General features: G+C 35.0%; 1 long non-coding RNA gene across 1 annotated transcript; it reads right to left on the reverse strand.

Annotated features, from left to right (window-relative positions):
• Positions 1 to 1,867: 1,867 nt before the first annotated feature.
• LOC113330209 lies at positions 1,868 to 3,491 on the reverse strand. Its single transcript, XR_003350112.1, has 2 exons — positions 2,637 to 3,491; positions 1,868 to 2,564 (listed from the first exon to the last, which is right to left on the reverse strand). It is a non-coding gene; the product is annotated as an uncharacterized LOC113330209 (long non-coding RNA).
• Positions 3,492 to 21,937: the final 18,446 nt, after the last annotated feature.

The following is a 21,937-nucleotide window of genomic DNA, read 5'->3' on the forward strand; positions in this document are numbered from 1 at the left end:
GTGAGGGGAAAAAATAAGAGAGGGAAGGGGTACTTTAGACATTTTAATAATTATGGACCAAATGGAAAAGGTGATTTCTGAAAGGATCAAATAGACATGGGACCACCTTAAAAATGAACAAATCATATTTTTCCCAACTAGCAAATCATGAAGCATCTCTAACAGGTATTATCAAAAAAGCGGCAAAAGGATTTCTAACAGGTGTCAAACTGAAAACTAGGAAATCAAGAAGCACCTCTAACAGGTATTATCACAAAAGCTGTTATTAGAAGGATCTCTAACAGGTGGAAAACTGAAAACTAACAAATCATAAAGCATCTCTAACAGGAATTATCAAAAAAGAGGAATGAGGCTATATATATCTTACGCAAGGAGAAGCAACCCCTCCTCCGCTTTATAAGTAAGAACAATCCGATGAATCTCCCTGCCTGGTATCATCATCCTCATGCAAAACCCTAATTCACCAGGAGAAACCCCAAAGGATATAGGTTTATTGGTTGGCACTATAACAGTGATGTGCTATTAAGAGAGGAGGAAAAAAAAACACAACTTTAGATGAAACCAGAAAAGTACCAACAAACAAATATGGAATTATAGTAATAAAACAAAATAAAAGATGTACTTTCTTAGCCGATGACAAACTTACTGCAGAGCAAATGTTTACTCTGCTGTTCGATAAGTAAAAATTCACTATATCCATTTTGGGAGGAGCTTTTTTCTTTAACAGTTTATACAGATTTTTGGCAGATAATTTAATAGAACAAACAAACGTTGCTTGAAGATCATAAGGCCCCTGTGGAGTGATTGGTGGCCTAGAAACTGGTTCTGAGGATGTCATTTTTTCTACAGATAAATTAAACATTGTACCTACAGAATCCAATACAGATGTGCAACATATGAATATATCAACATTATCAACAATCACAGATCTACAACAACTGGTGGTAATTAATACGAAACTAGACGCAACCAATTATTCAAAAATAAAATAAAAATAAGTTACTCATCCAGAGAATTATCTTTTTCATGGGAAAATCAGGGGAACATATTAACATGTAATCGAACTGTGACGGGAATCTACTCAAGGCAATGGCGGCACCACTCGGGATAACAACATCAATCCAGGCAGAAACATGGGGTTTACTACTGGCGACAAGGATATCTACTCAAAACCAATGGCAGAGAATCTGGTTTGAAGTTGATTCATAATCACTGCTATATCTAATACAAAAAAAGGAACCAACACCATGGTACCTAAACAATATGCTAGCAGAAATCAACTCGCTCCTAAGTGAAATTCCGTACTACAAAATCACACACACTTAGAGAGAAGCAGATCAGGCTGCTGATGGACTGGCAAACAAAGCAGTATCCAACCAAATACAGAGCACGTCAACGACAACAACAAACAGCTGGGAATTCACATGCCCATCCTTCATCCAAGACATTGTTTTTAATGATAGGATTGGAACTAAATATCCTAGAAATGTAACCTCAAGTTTCCTCTATTAAATAAAATTGGTGAACCTTTCAAAAAAAAATGTAATCGAACTGAACACCAATAATCATGGACATATATTCATGATAACGGTTATGAGGGAGTTGACATTCACATCCATAAAATATCAAATCACAGATCTATGAACATTCGATTCAAGCACTTACTCAAAAATAGTACTCACAATCAGACAATAACTTCTTTTTTCCGGAAAAAATCATGGGAAGCATATTATCATGTAACCGAATCAAACACCCATGAACTTATATCCATCATAACTGTTACGAGGAAGTTGACATCCATAAAAATAACAAATTCACAGATCTAAGATAATTAGTAATTAACAGGAAAATCAGATTCAAGCAATAGTTCAATAAAAAAAAACTCACGATCATAGAATTACTAAGCATGGCCTTCATGCTGAATTTTACAAAACGAGAAAAACTAAAAATCATGATCTTGAACGTGCGTTATCACAGAAGATAAGTAGAGGATAAAACAGAAACCCTAACCTGTAACGGCGGTAGGCTCTTCTTCGTAAACTAATGGAGAACTAGGATATCTTTTTTTTTTGAAGGATAAAGGGATCGAGTATCCCTAAGCTTTATTAAGACTACCTCATTAAATTGAGGTTTGAAGAGATACATATGGGTGGAGAAACATAGTCCCACCAACCCATTCTACTTTAATCCTGAGAATCAAAGATTTTGCTGTCCACAGTATTTCACTTGCTTATGAAGCATCTCCCTCCACAATGATCTTTGTTAGGTTCAATCTCTTAGACAACACCAAACCAAGAATGACAACCTTTATCTCTGACGTAACTTTCGAAGTTGCATCAACAGTAGTTGTACCACAACCTTCAAACAAACCCAAATGATTCTACGTGATTTCCCTTGCATCAACTTGATTTGGGATGAATACTGCATCAACGTTAGTCTTGCAGTAGACAAATTCCGGAGGATTCCAATACTGATAGATGATATTAGGCCGATTATCCCCTATGTTCCATGATATTGCAAGATGGCAAAAACTGAAATCCATAACTGTTTTTTAAGCACTGATCCTGCAGAAAATGAAACATTAGAGAAAACTACACCATTCCTCATCTTCCACAAATTCCATAAAATATACGCACCATAATGAAATTTGTGAATTTCTTGATCACCAATCCATTTCAAGATAATAGTTCTAGGATTATTCACTTCCATTTGCATCCAAAACTCCAAAGTAGAATACATGAATACTCTTTTAGCCCAAGGACAATTGAAGAACATATGTTCAATTGTTTCTTCATGGACATCTTGCTTACACAACACACAAATAGATTCAATATGAGTATTGAATCTTTTCATGATATGCTTAACTGGTAAGCCATTATGGAGTACTTTCCACATAAACAACATAATCTTAGGCGAAATGAAAGTAAATGACCAAAACTTTCTCCATAAGAATTCATTAAGAGAAGAAGAAATCTGAATATTTTCTGCATGTATCTTATAACAAGATTTGGTTGAGTATTTTCTATTAACTGGTCGGGTCCAGATTAAGGAATTATTTTCATCTTTACCATTCATATAAATACCCAGAATCACTCTTAACCGATTTTGAGAGAATAAATCTTGGAGAAGATTTTCATTCCATGAATAACTATCTTCTAAAAATAGATCAGCAACTACGAGAATATTTCCATGCATAATATCCGAATATGGTAACAGATGATGCAGTTGATTGGGGATCGATGATTCCTTCCAAGCATTAATGCACCAACAACAAATACCCTTAAGGCCATCACAAACCACTTCGAGAGTGCGTAGAAAATAACAATGGCAACAATTTACCATATTTATTAGAAAATATAAACAGAAAAACATAATATGCATTGCTGAAATGCAATTTATTTACTTACATATGATATAGGATACGCTAATCTACCCAGATCTTAAAAGAAATCAAGATCCGGACAGAGAAGATGAAGATAATTGTTTACTATATGAAGATAACCGTCTGTTTTTAGGATAGCGTTGCCGAGCGTTTTTATTAAGATGTCGGAGAACTAGGATATCACTCCTTAAAAACGATGAAATGCGGTTAGGGTTTCCTTATTTATCGTTGGATTTTGTCTAGGAATGGTCTTTTGTTATTAACAACCGTACATTTGTCCTCCCTCTTCCCTTCTTATTATGTTCCATAGATGGCGTTTTCCTCGTGTGAAAACTCGTGTGAAAAATTGTTGGAAATCTAGAAAAGCGTTTCTATTATTTTACTAGGTATCACCGGGGCCTTACAGCCCATTATTTTACTATCTCAACGCCACCTATGGAACAAAATAAGAAGAGTGTTTCTATTATTTTACTAGGTAAGGCCCCGGCCCCGGCTCAACGCCACCTATGGACCTATTGATTAGTGTCATGCATCATTAAGTCTTTGGTATATTATTCTGGCTCTAACTTGTTATGTTCAATGAAATATTTTAAAAATATTATCAATATGTTTTTTTTGAATTTAGGTATCACTATTGATTGTTTATTTAAAAAAATTCCTTGATGACATTTCTATTCATTGATTCCAAAATGATTGAAGTGGCCATTAATTAAACGTGAACACCATGCACCTATTAGGAGTATCCGGGAAACCAAGCTTACATGGATGACGCAGGGTTTTTATTTAATAAATAATTAAAATTCATTAAAAAAACTTGCAAAAGTGAATATTTATGTCTTTGACCCATCCATGAATCTCAATTTCCTCTTTATTTGTTTACTTGAGTATCTAAATCGTGGTTGTGATCCTTATATTCAATAAACTCTTCATTCTTCAAATAAATCTCAAGCATCATATTGTCACGTGATAATCAGATATTACTGTTTAGCTTTCCCTTGTTCTTAAGCCAATCAAAATCGTGGAACATCAACAACTTAAAAGATGTTATAATATTGCAATATTGTTCCAGTTTTTTATTTGGATCCTGCTAAAAATTCTCTAATTCGTTTTTGTTACCCGAGTATCTTGGACATGATTTTGGACCTACGGGAGTCCTATAAAAAGTGTTTGCTCTTTCTTTTGTTGTGTAATTTGTCTTGCTATTTCTCAGTATCACTGTTAGTCTTCCTTTTATGAACTCTTGATCCTTCATCAAAAATTTAATCACCTTGTTGTCAAATGATGGTTTTTTTTCTTCTGATAGGCATAATCAAGTTTCAGCAAGTTACACCGCAAATGATTATTTATCTTCACATGGAAAGAGTATTTACCTGATTTTTGGTTCCCTTTTGGACAAATCGGTCGTTGGAAGATTGTATCGTCTTACATTCATAGAGACGTCATAATGCTAAGATACTTTGACATTTTACTTAAAATGATTGATATCTCTTAAAATCTCGCATGTTCATTCCATTATTTTCTAATCATAAGAACATCATCACCTTATTAAAGAATTCGTGTACCTCATCAAATTAAGAGAAAATAATTAGAATCTTACATATATTTATATATATATATATATAAAAAATAATTAATTGGCTTATTTCCCATACATAGAAATTTTGTTCCTCTACTACGTAGATCATGTACCGTACATTTTGACTATCTAAGAAAGCTATCGCTTATTTCCCATACATAGAGATTTTGTTCCTTCTACTACGTACATCAGGTACTGTACATTTTGACCGTCTAAGAAAGCTATGTTTGTTTGTTTTTTTTGTCGAGAAATTTAGCACCAGCAAAGTTTTCAACTTGTTCCATCGTTCGTATTTTTCACATCTTCTCAAGTGTTAAAAAAGTGCATATGAGATAATCAACGTTTTCAAAATTCAATAATGCATATATATGCAACAACTTTACCAAACCATTTCTTGATTTCTTTCATTAAACAATCTTTTTTCAACCCGAAATCAAGAAGACCAAAATTAAATTTTCAGGGTAGAAATTCATCAATAATTTATGGCAATTTCGGAATTGCAACAGTTTCAGACTGATATATAATATATAGGTGACAATTAAAGCATGTCATGATCATAGAATCTTGATAGATTTTAAACATATGTCTGGGATTACTAATGTGTAAAATGTGAAAAATAAAAAGTTGACCTTCTCCATCGAGTTTCAAGCCGGAAAATATATATTATATTTTATACTAACATATGTAGTTATCTGCTCATAATGTTTCTTGGTTATGTCTGAGATATCGTTAGAGTTTTTGTTAAATTGATGCTCGACGTCTGCCGAATATTCTCGGAAAAGTTTTTCCACTGCTAATCTAAAAACCATAAAAATAAATTACAATTATTGATTTTGTTGGTTACGCCGAGATATTATATGAGAATTATTCAACTGATGCCCAACGTCTACCATAGATTCTTGAAAAAAAGTTTTATTACCAATCTAAAAACCACAATTACTTTTTTTTTTAGAATTATTAGTCTTATTATTCACATCTAATGATAAAGCCAAAAACTATAAAGTAGTTTCTGAGGTAATCTAGCAACTATAACTTTTTTTGCATTTGATTTTTCATTTCAAGCTGTTAATCTAACTCGACAAAACATCATATAAGAGAAAGTGCATAAGATAGCACTTAGATATCTAAGTGAACCTATATCCATTAATAAGTTGGTATGTTGTAAAACTTTTCATTTGTTAGGACGTTGTATATATTGTAGAGTGACTTTGACTTTCGCCCAGAAGGATTGATACTATTAAGAACATAGATATCTTGTTGGATACATCATGAACTCCAATAGAGAAAGCATTATAAAGATCATACACATACAAACGAAAATAAGTTGGAGCATTTCCTGCAGCTGGCAATAACTCTTAAGTTCTGCATAATTGAGATTCTCATCAGGCCAGTTACCTTCTATATTTGATCGACAATTTTTGATATCTCCATCTATAAAGTTCAATGTCAAAATGACTCCATTAATTTATCTTATAGGACGGTGGCGATTAAGGATCTTGTTTTCCTTCGTTTTTCTTCTACTCCTTTATTACAGTTGCCAGTGTCTTATCCAACGGTAATTTTGAATTAATACTGATTTATATGTTTATATCTCATATTCATTTCTTATCCATCCATTGATATAATTTTTCATATGTATCTCAAATCACTAATTTTTACATCTCAAATTATGGTTTCTCTGTTGAGTAATATATGTTCATTATTTTTAGTCAATGGTTTCGTACTGCATGCCTAGAGTATGATGAGAGTAAAAGACTAAGAAAGATCTCTTCAATAAAACGAACGATATGATATATGCAGTGAAGTTTCTTAACATCCAAAGACTTGGAAATTTTAACTCAGTAAAGTCTGGATGATGAATGAATTAGAACTGTTGGGAAATTAGAAGTTCAGAGAATTTGATACTCATGTTACTCCGGTAGCTTCTTGGATATCAATGCTAAGAGACAGGCCGAGCCTACAAAAAATTTGAGGTAGGGGAGACCATGCATGAAAACATTCTATAAAGGAATGACGTATCAACTTCAAATCGAAAACCACAATACTGGCTGTGAGACATTGTGCATCTAATCGGTGAGCAATCTGAATAACTGATGTCATTTGATGTTTAGATTCTCGTACTTGAATTAATCGGTGGTGCAACATATACTTTAAGTATCTTGAGCGTTGACTTTATTAGTTTCCTATATTCTCTCCTCTGCTGCAAGTGTTTATAGTCATGTTTCCATAGTTGTTAACCCTGGAAAATATAATTGTCTTTGCTTTTCTGCATGTTAGTTGTTTGTTAGGTTATTAAAATTTAGAACCTACCAATATTTTCAATGACCGATAAGATTTAGTATTTACCAGAAATGAAAAGTTGTTGCACAAAGTGCACCATAATGAAATTAGTATGATATGCCAACTCTTGAGAGCATCTATGTGAATATTTTCCAAGGATCTTGTTGATTCTTCCGAGAAAGAAAGGAAAAAAAACTAACATAAGCTTGTAAGATTTAAATCACGATTTTCAAATTCTATGCAGTAACAGTAAGCCACGTTCAGTACATGTCAGGAGCCAGAATCTCCTAATCCATTCCATTATTTAAGTTGTTGACCCAAGTGTAGGCCACTTGGAGACTGCTGGTTTGCATAACCTCTACTTGTTTTTCCTTATTTTATTTTATTTTTGACATAGAAAATGGTAAATTTAATTAAAGAGTAAAAGTCACCAGAAGTGACAAATACAAAAACAATATCAAGGAGAGTTACTAATTAACAATTCTTGCCTTCTAATTACAAATAAGAGTACTTAAAGAGTAATCATCAAACAATTTAGTAGACAAAGTCCAATTAAAAAGGGTGCACTTTAGCAATAATAAGCTGATCAAAATTTCTTCTTTTCCTGCCATATAATCTAGCATTTCTTTCTTGCTGAATTATCCACCAGACTGTAAAAACACTACGGGAAAAAAGTAATCTACAACTGTAGATTGACAACTCATAATTTTAAAGTTGTAAAAGATATCATGTTTTACAACCTTTTCTAATGAAACAGTTGTCAAAGTAAAAGCCGTCCAACTCTTAGGACCTAAGAGGCCCAAAGAGTAGTGACGAGAATTAAAACCACAACTCTTTGTATAAAAAAGGGTTGCAGAGAGAAGTGACCACCTTTAGATTTTATAACTCACATCTTAAAGGTAGTGAATAAGTTTATAACAACACCCATAAGGATCGTTGAAGATTAAAAAAAAATTGATTTTTAAAAATGTTCTTTGAGAAATTCGAACCCAAGCCTACTGTATGTTAACTCAAGTCATCAACCATCATTCCAGCTTCTCAATACTGGTATATTTGTGTTTTTTTTTCTGATCAATATTGACAACCTTTACAAAGGTTGTAAAATGAAAAAATTGGCTTTGAAAAAAAAGAGGCTGCGGTGAATCGAACTTGAACCTCTTCGGCCTAATACTAGGATTCCACCCACCCTTCCAGATTTACATGTGTGATCATATTGTACAAGTACATTTATATTGACAAAAAATTTCAACTGAGCATTAAAAAAAAGGACATCAAATGCGCCATTCTGCCTGAAACATACAAGGCATTCTCTGAATTATACAAGGCCTGCAATCACATTTTAATCAATACACACAGTACCAGATTCTATATCTCAAAACCTAAATGAATGAAACAAGTGGAGGTGCATATCTATGCAAGTTTTGGTGCAGCAAACACCAGTCATGAAGAAGCTGCAAATGCTCAAAGTTTCAGAGTTCATATGAATGTGTTACCTGTTTTTCTCGCCAAGTGCAGAATTAGGACCAACTCAGTAAATCCCCTTTTCTCTCCTCCTTTATCCGGGCCTGAGACCGGCAATGAATTAAGATATCATTTCAATGGCGGAGTTAAAAAGGAGGGGTTCATCTCAAGAGAAACAAAAAGCATACCAACAATATTATTGTAGTTGCAGGAAATCCTACACTACACCCCTCGTATGATTTCATTAACACTCAACTCATTTTTAGATTAACAATCTTAATTTTATTGATGAGTCTTTGAACAATCTTACAAGAAAAGATAAAGGAATCAAGAATAACCACTGCTCTATATTTTCTCTCTCCTATTTACTTGTTTTTTACTCAAAAAAGACCTCTCTATTTCCTTTACAATTGAACGACTATTTATATGGAAGTACCTAGTGGATGACAGCTAATATGTCCTTTATTTTCGGATATGTCTTGCGACATTCTCGCAACCTTATAAATATTAATCTTGCAAACTCTCTTATTTTCGCAGAATCATTACATTCTTCTCATGATTTTAGCTGATGTCGTTTATTATGTCACTTCTAAAATTGTTCTGCGACGATGTTGTGTTGTGTTGTTGATAATTTCGTTGAGGCATTATTGCTGCGAGATTCTGATCTTACATCTTGCCTCTTCTCATATCTTCTCTGCAAAGTAGAGAATTATGTGAGAAATGCCGCAGCTATTCATCTCTTCATATTCAGCATTTATCACACGTATTCTTTCTTCCATCTGTTTCTTGACACGTCTTTTGTAACCGCTGATTTTCAACCGCTCATGTCTTTTCGTCTTAATGGTGTTTATTTCTTCGAGTAAAAATTCTTCTTTATATATCCTTCTTACTCTTCTTTCCACTTTCTTTTTACTTTCTCTTCTCATTTTATTCTCTCATCTCTGCAACTCTATTGTTCTTCCGTAAGTTCCGCTACTGTAATACTTCCCTCTTCAATCTTCTTACTTTTTATTCATTCCCATACTATATATTCAAATATGCCTCCAAGTGGCCATAAACATGAGAAAAACTTAAAAGACGTCCAAAAAGATCTTGCAGAGAAAGGTTTCACACTTTCTACCATTCCTGGTGAAAGTGCCAAATCAATTCTTTCTATCAAACTTTTCTCTGATCAATATTGTGATGATCAATCAATCATAATTTCGCTAGGAAAAATTCTCGCAGGTCTCCACATTCCTCTTTATGACCTAGATATTCCTATGTTCTATGAAATTCTCTCTCACTCGAGATTTTCGCTAGCTATCTTCCAATTGAGTGGGGATTGCATCCGTATGATGTTAGAGTTCGCTAATCGTGGTGCTGGTAAAGGATCTCTGTACTCCAAAGAACTTAGGGATCCTAAATTCCCAGACTTGGAGATAATTGCTGAGAAATACACAGTAGCGAGTTTCTTTGAAAATTATGAATTGATCTCCATGAAGAAAGGGAATACTCGCTGGGGTATTCGTTTGAAAAGGAAAGATAACATTGATGAAGCTAAAATACTCATGCAAGACATTGATTGGCATTCTGGTAAAAACACAACTCCTCTCAAATCCAAAGATGATAAATGGTGTGTTTTTCCCTTGATGCTAAAAGGACCTTACATTGCTGGGTCAAATGTTCTTCCTGAGAATCTCGCTACCTATCAACCTTGGGTATTCTCTTGTCCCGAGAAGGAGAAAGAGGTATGTTTCTTCCAGTTTTGCTCACTTTATATTTCTTTATTTGTCTTTATTCTTTTGTTCGCTGACTCTTGCGACATTCTACAGATCCAAAAACTGAAAGATAGTTATAACAGGACTGGGAATACTAGTACCTTGTTAGCTCTTCGCTCATATACAGATGAGGTAAGAAATATTCTCTTATTTCTAAACAGTATACTGTTGTTTCCATTTCTTATTTCTATTTGTGTGTGAAGATTATTGCTGAAATAGAAGAACTTGCCAATGTTGCGAAGACTGGTGATAAAGATAAAGGTGCTCTTCGCAAGGAAAAACCAACTTCTCCTCCTTCAAAGAAAAGAAAAGTTCGTTCTTCCTCTCCTTCAAATATTCCTTCTCATGAAAACTCCGAGAATGATGAGGATAATGATGACCTTGCTGCAAATGAAGATTCTCCATCTGAATCTTCTATGGCTAAGCTCTCTGGTCTCTTTTCTGATTCTTTGCAAGGACTGAGAGATATTCAATTCGCTAATACCTGTAACGTTCTCGCTACAATTTGCGATGTTCCTTTGTTGGATGGTGATAATTCTCTTCGCGGAGTTTCTAGATCAGTGACTCCCAATTTCCTGCATTCTCTTAATAGTTTGGTATGCTTTCATTCTTTTACTTCTTCATTGTTGTAACTCAAAATCTCTTTCTATTTTAATACTTTTTATATTTTCTCGCAGGCTGGAAAAGCTTCTTTCGTTGTTGCCTCAGATCTGGAGAGGAGACGCGAAATTCTTGAAAAGAAGAATCTTCAATTTCGCACAAAGAATGAGGAACTGGAAGCTGAAGTCAAATGTCTTCGCGAGAAAAATAGACAACTAGAAATTGATTCTTCTTCGTATAAGAACAAAATATCTAGTCTTCAGCAAGATAATAATCATCTCTATGGTATGTTACTTTTCTCCTTTCCCTTCATTCATTCATCCTGTTGTTTTATCTTATTTAATTGATCCTTTTTGCAGACGTTTATGGTCTTTCTGATGAAGCTACCATTCTTCGTTCATTTCCTAATTCCTTGGATAATGATACCCTTCTTGAGCGTCTTAATAAATCTTTAAATAGTTTCTCAAATGATAAAATTTCGTCTCTTTCCCTGAATTAACTAAGATCCAAATTTCGCCTTTTAGAAATTGACCATAGATCTAGTTTAGGCTTAGCCAACCGATTTAAGCGTCTCCTTCTTAATTCTAAAGAGAAAATCAATGAATTGAGAACCAAAATTAGAGGTCTCATAGATGATAAGGATCGCATCTCTGATCAAGGTGCTAAGGCTTTGTCGAAATTCCAAGAGACCCTTCTTGAAGTTCAACTTGAACGAGATGAAGCTAACCGCAAGAACATCGAGCTCTGCGAAAGAGAAAACCAAATTCGTTCTCGTCTTCTTATAAGTAATGAGGATGAATTCGCTTGGGCTGCGAAAATCTTAGACGATGCCAGAAAAGATTTAGGTGTAAATGTTAGTCTCCAAGTTGAGCATACAACCTTGATTAGAGATATGATTTCTGACAGAGAAGGTTATTAACTGTTCTTATTTAATAATCTTTTGTTTCTTATGAATTTTCATCAAGTTATTAATTGATTTCCTTTTGCTCGCAAATTCTGAAAGTAGATGTCGTGAAAAGATTGAGGAACTTGAAGTTGAAAAAGAGGAACTCGCAAAGAATCTTTCTTCTCGCAACGAAAAGTATTCTAGATTAAAGAATCAAATCAAGATCATTGTTGCGAACTTTAAGAATGATGCTATGCATTTTCGCAATCAAACTATCCAAATGGTTTGTGATGACCATAGTATTCCTCATTCTGATTATCCTTGTCTCTTGGAGGAGATCCCAAAGAATATTCCCAGTCTGATTATTTCTGATAGCGAAGCTGACGATGAAGAATCTGATGGTGATGAAGGTTCTGGTGGAGATGAAAATTCTGATGCAGACGAAGAAGGGAACAAGTCTGATGAAGATGATGAAGGATCAACTAAGAAGTAGTCTTTGTTTATTTCTTTGATCTTCTGTAATACTTGTACATTTATTCCTTCTTTCTGTATATTTGCGAATTCTTTTGGTTCCCCATATTCCTTAGTATATGAGTTTCTTTCATTTTGACCTGCATCCATTAAAACAATTCTTCCTTGCAATACAGTTAATCAATATAATCATATGAGTTGAATTTTTGTGTAAATCTATCATATGGAGACAAATAACATTTTCTGATTTCATTCTTTCCCATACTTGCCTCTGTTATTTGTATCCAAATGAGAGATTTTGCAGACTTTTCTTATTTTGTTCCTCAACTTTGCAGTTATTTATGTATAATTTCGCAATCTTATGCGAAGTGAATTTTGATTTTTTTTCAAAATCTCATTCCCGTGTGGTCTTATTTTTCCTTCCTAATTAAAGGTCTTATTATGCCACCTCTTGTCATTGCGGCAAAATCGCAGGACGTTCTTGCACTTTCATGCAAAAACCCATTGATCTTGCCTTAACTTTTTCTTTTGTATTATGGCCTCTTCAGGAATGTTGCGACAATATGACAGGCCTAAACATTCTTGCGAAAATAAAGCCCCATGACATTGTCGTCTTGGGACGAAATTGCAGGACGTCTTCGCACTTTCATGCGAAAACCCATTGATCTCGTATTATCTTTTTCTTTTGTATTATTTCCTCTTCAGGATTGTCGCACAAATATGACAAGCCTTAATACCCTTGCGAGTAAAAATCCTCATGACATTTGCGTCTTAAGACACTTATCAGCTCCCTAATGGAGGGTGCCGCCCTTATCTCCCCCTGGTTGCCCCTTCAAGGAGGTGTACCTCTACCATACAAGGTTGGATCCTCCCATCCGGTCTTAACAACAACCAATTGTTTTCGCAACCTCTTATCCCTTTTACCTATAGGGTTTATGGTTACGAGACTGCACCCTAAGTGGGGTTTTCTTCGGGCCGATTGCAGTATAAGACAAGACTTGTCAAGAATGGCAAGGTACGCTTCAAACGCCCCTGGCACTCTTGACTCAATCGTGTACCTCGGAGCCTTGATCAGATTCTGCACTCCTTGGGAGAGTCCTTATTACCTTAGTCGCCCAACCTAAGTCTTATTCTTAAGCTGAGAATCCAAGGTGCCTCTCCCGGATGGGCTTTATTTACCCCAAATTTCCATAACTCAGGTTCCGGTGGTGGTGTAGCCTTTCCCTGAGCCATGCAACAGGTACCCCCTTATATGATGTACTTTAGGTCTTATATTTTCCTCTTGCGAAATTGTATTCGCAAACTAGGGTGTACGCCATAAAGGTTTGCCCCTTTCTCTTTTGTCATTGTTCTCTGATTGTCTTCTGTAAAATTTATTATCTCTGCGAGATTCTCGCACATCATCATATCGTATTTGCGTTTCGCAATCTCAATTTTTTCATTCAATAAAATGTATTTTGTGAATTTTACTTATTGCGAGAGTGTCGCAACAAATTAATCATTCATACATTTCTTATTTTTATTACCTTTGCCATCCTCTGCTTCTTTGTTATTTTCTGCTACTGCTTCCTTGGTAGTGGTATGTTCATCATTTTTTTATCCTGAGCTAGCATTAGTTTCGTAACATATCTTCTTCTTTTCGTTCGATTGCATCCACCATCAACCTCTCACTTCTTTGTGTCTCTTTGATTTTGTGTCGCCAATTTTCCTTCTTGTTTGCTCTTCCTTCTCAAGATTATATCTTAGTTTCGCACCTCTTTCCTTCAACCCAATCTCCCTTTATGATTCCTACACCGCTGGGGTGAGGGAATTTGATGCACTGGTGGAAAGTTGAAGCTACACCTAGAATCCCATGTATCCAAGGTCGACCAATTAATGCATTGTAGGGTGACTCTACATCAACGACACAGAATAGGATTTCAGAAGATATTCCCTTCAATGGAATTCGCATAGTAACCTCCCCTTTAGGCTTGTTGGAAGTACTATTAAAACCATATATCTTATATGTTGATGGTATATGATCATCATCTCTTCCTCCCATAGTTTTATAAGTATGATAAAATAAGATGTTCACAGAGCTTCCAGTATCGATTAGAATCCTATTAATTGCCCATGAATCTTCAGCTTCATCATCCTCATCTTCTTTCGGTTTTGGATTAATTTCTAATTTTACTACCAATGCATTATCATGTACCTCTTCACCTTCGGGGATTTCTTCTGCGGTAAAAGAAATAATCTGTTTCTGCCATTCCTTTAGTGGCGAGATTTTCGCAATATTCATAATTTCTCTTCCATCGTTATCTCTTGCGAACACTCTACTCAAAACATTGTCATGAAAATCTTCAATTGTCTTGTATGAATGTATGATAGAGTGACAAAATAGATTCTTTGCTTTTGCACCAACTTCTATGAAGAATGTTTCCTTCTTTTTCATCGTGTTTACTTTGTGATGCTTTGGTGGTGGTGGCAATGGTTGAGATTGTGGGTGCGCTAGCAAAAAGTGGTTTAGTTTTCCTTGATCTATCATTCTCAGAATAATTATTTTTACATTTCTGCAATCATTTGTTGTATGTCCATGAAAATGATGATAAGAACAAAATTCATGGCTTCTGTAGTTTGGTGGTGGTTCCGTTCCCATGATCCATGGTGTTGGTATATTCTTCATCAAAATTATAGCTTCCCATATTTTCTCCACACTTGCATTTAGAGGTGGCATCTTGATTTCTTCGCATACTACCTTGTGACCTCCTTGTCATCTATTATAGTTTTGTCTTTGACCTCCATAAGTTTCTTGTGGTTGATCGAGTCTTTGAATCTTGTTATTTCCACCACGATTGTAGAAATTTCTTTCTCCTTCATACTCCTCTTGATCTCGGCTTCCCATAACCACCAGTTTCTGTTGATTGTTACCCGTCAACTTCTCTTGTTGTTCTTGCGAAGTATTCACTACTGTGTTTATTAGCTTGGGTAATAAGCTTGCATTCGTTGTTTGTGAACTGGTGTTCGCAACTGGGTATGATTCTATTTCATTTTTCCTTTCCTCTAGAGCAATATATTCTTCTTGAAGTTCTCGCAATTCAGTCATTGTGATCGTATTCTTGACTCTGAAAATTTGGACATACAATAGGTTGGTTGCAAACATAACATTGATAAATGATAATATAAGATATCTCTCATCTACACGGCCAGCCATTTCGCTACACATAGTCCTCCATCTTTTAGTTAGGTGCTTCAAACTTTCACCAATCCTTTGTTTTAATCCAAACACGTCTTCAATACCAGGTCGCGAAGAATTATTACTTATATATGCCCCCAATAATGTAGTCTGCAAATGATTGAAGGATGTTATTGTATTCTTTGGTAGACCTTCGAACCATTTTAACGCCTCCCCTGTTAAGCTGGATGCGAAATACTTGCATAATACAACATCATGATTTTCCCATTGAAACATGCATCTCACGTAGGATTTAATGTGTTGAATTGCACAAGTTGTTCCATCAAAAATGCTGGTTAATGCGGGCAAATTGCATTTTGGTGGTATTCTCCTAATTGTACTTCTCTTGTAAATGGAGTTTTCGCAGCTTCTTCTATAGCTTCATCCAATTGTCTTCTGCCTACTTCTCCTCTATTATTTAGCATTCCTCTCATTTCTTCTAACTCTTTCAAGATTTGTTTATTTACACCTGAATTTTGATCCATTGGTCTTTTTAATTTCGCCTCCCTTCTTATGCCTTCATGTCTTTCTTCTCTTGCGAAATTTTGCATTTCTTCTTCATTATCCTCATCTCGTCTTCTTATGCGAGTCTCTTCTTCATCTCTATCTTGAATTCGCATATGATTATGTCTCTCATTTTCCCCTTCATGATTTTGTTCATTTCTTTTTAATTCCATTCGCTGTCTTTCAGCCATCCTATGTATTCTATCATACTCTTCATTGATATTACCGTTATTCCGGTTTTATGTACGCCTTCTTTCTCGAATGTCGTGATTGTTCTGGCGAATTGTCTCCTGAAGATCTTGTTCTTCCATTTACGCTCTCAATCTTTCACGTTCGCAAATTAAACGTGCTTGTTCAGCATAATGTCTTTCAATTTCTTCTTCAATCGTCTATTGATTTTTCTTTGAGTTTCTCTTTCATGTAAAATTCTCCTTCATTCCTCTCAATTTCCTTCGCAATCTTGGTCATTTCGTCCCTGACGTTGTCCGTTCTCTTGATCTCTACCATTTTGCCTATCATCAAAAGTTTCATTTTTTGGAACGTAACGATCCTCAGTTCTTTCTCTATTTTCGCGATATTCTTCATTAGGATTTGATATTTCTTCTTGAATATTGTTTCCAACATTAATTGTGGGTGAGTTTCGCCTCATTTCTCTTCTAGTCGATCTTGAATATGATTTTTTAATACTTCTCTATCTTCTACTCTGTAGTCTCATATTTTCCATCCTCAATTCATGATTTTGTCTTGTTAAATTCGAACGTTCTTCTGCCTCAGCTCTTCTTTCTTCATGTATTCTTCGTCTCAACGTTTCTAACGCTCCAATTTCCTCATCTCCATGAATTATTCCTTCATCTGCTTCTTGATTTCTCTCTACCTGTCTATGATTTCTGGTTTGTTGCTCTTCTTCTACTTCTTCTGCTGAATTTGATTGCCAAGTGTGTATACTCACCCTATCATAATCTGTATTCCTCCCTTGTACTAGTGTTTGTTGAACTGGTGGTTGAATTTGATTTTCTCTATTACTTCTCATTCTAGTAGATTCTCCCATTTCACTTCTTTCCCTTCCAACAATTCTCTTGCTTCTTCTAACAGTAGTTGGTTATTCTGATGTATTTTTTCTTCTATCCATTTCTTCAATGTTAACGAATTGCAAGAAATTATGTAAAATTCTTAATCAATCACTCCAAATCTTCACAAATCTCAATATTAATCTTCAATTTTTTTAGAATAATCTTCAATATTCCCTGTTTCTAGCGCCATTATGTAGTTGCAGGAAATCCTATACTACACCCCTCATATGATTTCATTAACACTCAACTCATTTTTAGATTAACAATCTTAATTTTATTGATGAATCTTTGAACAATCTTACAAGAAAAGATAAAGGAATCAAGAATAACCACTGCTCTAGATTTTCTCTCTCCTATTTACTTGTTCTTACTCAAAAAAGACCTCTCTCTTTCCTTTACAATTGAACGACTATTTATATGGAAGTGCCTAGCGGATGACAGCTAGTCTGTCCTTTATTTTCGGATATGTCTTGCGACATTCTCGCAACCTTAAAATATTAATCTCGCAAACTCTCTTATTTTCGCAGAATCATTGCATTCTTCTCATGATTTTAGCTGACGTCGTTTATTATGTCACTTCTAAAATTGTTCTGCGACGCTGTTGTGTTGTTGATAATTTCGCTGAGGCATTATTGCTGCGAGATTCTGATCCTACAATTATAAGCCATACAAAGGAAATGTTATTACATATGAAGACATTTCTGTATATTTGTAACTGGATCAGCCATTTGATTTGTAGAAACTCTAACTTTTTCTTTTGCAGCAATGAAGATAGCATCTGAAGCCCATGTAAAATCTCCACATTGTTCACATATAAGGTAAGCTATGTGCTTATTGTGTTGATTGTTGCATATTTTTAGGTTGAGTTTGTAATTGCAGTTTGAAGAGAAGCACAACCAATTGTGCAGTGGACAATTTTTATAAGAGTGATTATCTTCTCCACAAGCTTGACAGCTTTTCTCTGATGGCAGCAACAACAACTTGGCTTTGCAAGGGTCAAAAGCATCATCAAACCATTCAAAGTAGGTGCAGGTAGGTATGGTGCACTTGAAAAACATCTTTCCATAGGTTTCAGTTGTTTTAGATTGTAGAAATGCTCTCACACCATTACAAGGAACATGCTTGCACCTAGAATAGAGCCAAGAACACACTTTTGTCTTATGATTCCTTTGTTCACAGATATCACACTCACTTAGGATTTTTTTCATTCTCATGTTACTGTTGTTGTTGTTGTTGCTGCTACTACTTCTGCTTGGAGAGTCTTTCACACCTCCACCCATAACTAATTTAGAGTTTTTAAAGCCTAATTGAAGAAAATTTATGAAATCTACACTAATTCACTTAAAAGCCTAATTCAGTGTTGCCTAATTTACACAGAATGGGAAATCAAAAAATTAGCAAGGACTAGAACTGTATCATCATTCTCAGTATACTAGTAGTTAAATAGAACGGGAAATCAAACAAATAATAAAACCCTAAAATGGGTTAAGAATCAGACCTGTGTAACCTTCTTTTCCTTAACAGATCGAGAAGGTGTTGGTGGTGAAGAAATCTTAAGCTCGATCTATTAATGGGTGTTGGTGGTGAAGAAATCTTAAGCTCGATGTATTGATGGGTGTAAATAAATGAACCTTATTTTCTTTAACAGATCGAGGAGATGAAGTTTGGTGGTGAATAAATCTTAAGCTCGAGTTATTGATGGGTTTTTAAAGTTTCGTGGTTCAGGAGATGAAGGAGGAGGTTCTACGGGATATAAATGAGGAAAGGAAGATAAGTGGAGGAGAATCGTTGATGGGGATATTGAATAGATAAGAAGAGGATAAAAAGATCTTCTGCAACCTTTATAAGAGTTGTAAAATAAAAATAACTTTGAAAAAAATGAAGCTCAGGTGAGAGTCGAACCTGATCCTCATCTGTCCAAGTCTAAGACTCAAACCATTCTTCCACATTTACATGTGTGATTATATTTTACACTTACTTTTATATGTATAAAAAATTTCAACTCAGCCTTGCAAAAAAAAAAGAGCAGCAAATGCATCACTTTGTCTGAAACATACAAGGCATTATCTGAATTATACAAGGCCTGAAATCACATTTCAATCAACACTAACAGTACCAGATTCATGCAAGTTTTGGTGAAGCAAACACCAGTTCTGAAGAAGCTGCAAATGCTCAAAGTATTGACTGCAAAAAAAAAAATACAACTGCAGAACTGCAAAAAAAAGAAAGAAATTGGTTACCAGTGCATGATTCAAGTAACCAATTTCTGCACATTACTTCAGAAAATCTGTATTTAGAACTCAATAAACCACCTTTTCTCTCCTCCTTTATCCGGGCTTGAGACAGGCAATGAAATGATATATCATTTCAATGGCGGGGTTAAAAAGGGGGGTTCATCTCAAGAGAAACAGATATCATATCATACCAACAATGTTGCAAGTCATAATTAAAGAGAAATAAATAGAATGTCATTTTAAAAGCAAAATTACAATCTGAAGCAAAATGAAAGAAACAAAATAGGTTCAGCGCATCAATGGAAATGAAAAGAGTAATTAAACCCACCATCAGTGGCACTTCTTTTTCTTGTTCTTCTTCTTTTCGGGAACCACTAAGATAGGTTCAGCATCAGTTCTCGGGCTCGACATCCATTTGTAAGTCAAGAGTTGAAGGATCCACTGGTAGGCATATTGTGTCTTCATGTTCATTGTATTGCTCTAATTCATGGAAACCCCTAGGTGGTGGTTTCAACATCACAAACCAATTAGACAAATCTGACTCTCGAGAATAGAAAACTTGTCAGGCTTGTGACGCTAAAATGAATGGATCATTCTAATATTGGTTCTTATACTGACGTAAGTTGACTAATGTAAAGCCTTTTTCTTGCTTGACACCAAAATAGGTGTGAGCCCAGTCACATTTTATCTAAAACACCATAAAAACCACTAATTATTTGTGATGTTGCAACTAAAGATTTTGACTCAATTGAAACACCATTGTTTTGTGTGACTCTTCGAATATCCTTCGTGATAAACCTTGACCCATTCATTTACAAGCCTTTATATGAGACACATTTTTATAAAGGACCATATGCCAACCACTGTACTGTATTTGATACAGATATGCCTCGACTAATTTTCATTTCAACCTATAAATATAATCTAGTTAGCAGAACACAATGACCACAATAATGGGTGCAAGCTCTATGCAAAAAGGAGGTATTACTCAGGGAAAATGAATCAAACATATAACAAATGACATATAACATATAACAAATGACAAATGACCAAGTGGTGGTGCACGTACCTTTGCCGTATCCAATCTGCAAATGTGTCTGAGTGTATAGAAAGGAGTTGGTCTTCACTGTCAGTATGGGAGGATCTTAACTCATCCATGTGCATTCTAATAAGAAAAAAAAAACTAATATGAAAAAGACTCGTAAGGGTATTAACTAATAACAATTTCAAATGAACATATAACGTCATACTTATATTTTATATGGATGATAGACACATTTTTGTGTCTAAATTGTACTCAATGTCTCTATTGTTAGTGCTTGATTTTTGTACTAATTTTGATGCTTTGTGTGTTTGTAGGTGTTTTTGGAGAAATACACTTGTGTGGAAAAAGTTGCTCAAAAAGTGCTATTTGGACTCCCGGAGGAAAGTACTAAAGGCACCCTCAATTTGGATAAGAGGCACCTCAGTTGGGAACCTGCTATTCGCACCCCCAGTTTGGTTAGGGGGCTACCATCTTCAACATTTCAAAAATTCGTTTTGGCGGGAAAATTTTATTCTCAACTGTGTAACTTTCGATCGATTCTTGAAGAAGTTCTGGGTAGACTAAAGGGCTGAAACTTAATGGGTAGTTGTGATATGTCCTAACAAAGCTAGTATGGGTGTTTGTTTCGATCAAATTTGTCTGGATAACTTGGTTTAATCCAAACAGGGAGTTGGAGGAAAAACATGAGCTTACACGAGCTGTGGTGAATCTAAACGTGTACTGCACGTGTTTGGAAGCCTTAATCAACACTTTGGAACGTGAAGAAGATTTATAAGGAATTTAATCCAGCTGCAGATGCGTAAAAATCAAAATCATTGATAAAAAAAGAAAGAAAATATCCCGAGTAAAATAAGATTATTTGGGATTAATGGATGATATTCAACGCGTGTTTTTTCTTTAAATAGATTCCCTGGGAGTCCTAGAGAGGGTGTCGAGAGTTTGGAGGGCTGAGGAGAGCCAGAGAAGAAGAAATTCGAGTTTTCCTAAACTCGGTTTCTGCTGTTGCTGCTGCTGCACCAAGAACACGAAGAACATAAGACCCACACAGAACAGTCTTATTTTGCTACAGTTTCAGTGACTGTCGCGCGATAGTCTTATTTGTTACAGTGACAATCTTATTTGTTACTGTCGCATGACAGTCTTATTTGCCGAGGGTCGTAGTTCTCTGGTTTGTAACAAATATAATTGTTACAAACCCGGTTTTGAATTATTTCTCCCTTTTCATCATTTGTAAACACCCTTTGAGCAATAATAATGATTTTTGAGCGTGTTTCCAACATGATGAGCGGCTAATTCTCCCACAACCAAGGCAATGAGGAATCTATTTACGCATGAATAATTGGTAACTATTTTATTTTCTCTAATATTTAATTATAATTCACTCAATCACTGATTTTGCAGAGTTTTAAATTGTTTGGTCATTTTCCTAATCAGTTGTGATTCAATTAGATATATTA

Source organism: Papaver somniferum, chromosome 1 (assembly GCF_003573695.1).
Source record: "Papaver somniferum cultivar HN1 chromosome 1, ASM357369v1, whole genome shotgun sequence".
Lineage (NCBI taxonomy): Eukaryota > Viridiplantae > Streptophyta > Magnoliopsida > Ranunculales > Papaveraceae > Papaver > Papaver somniferum.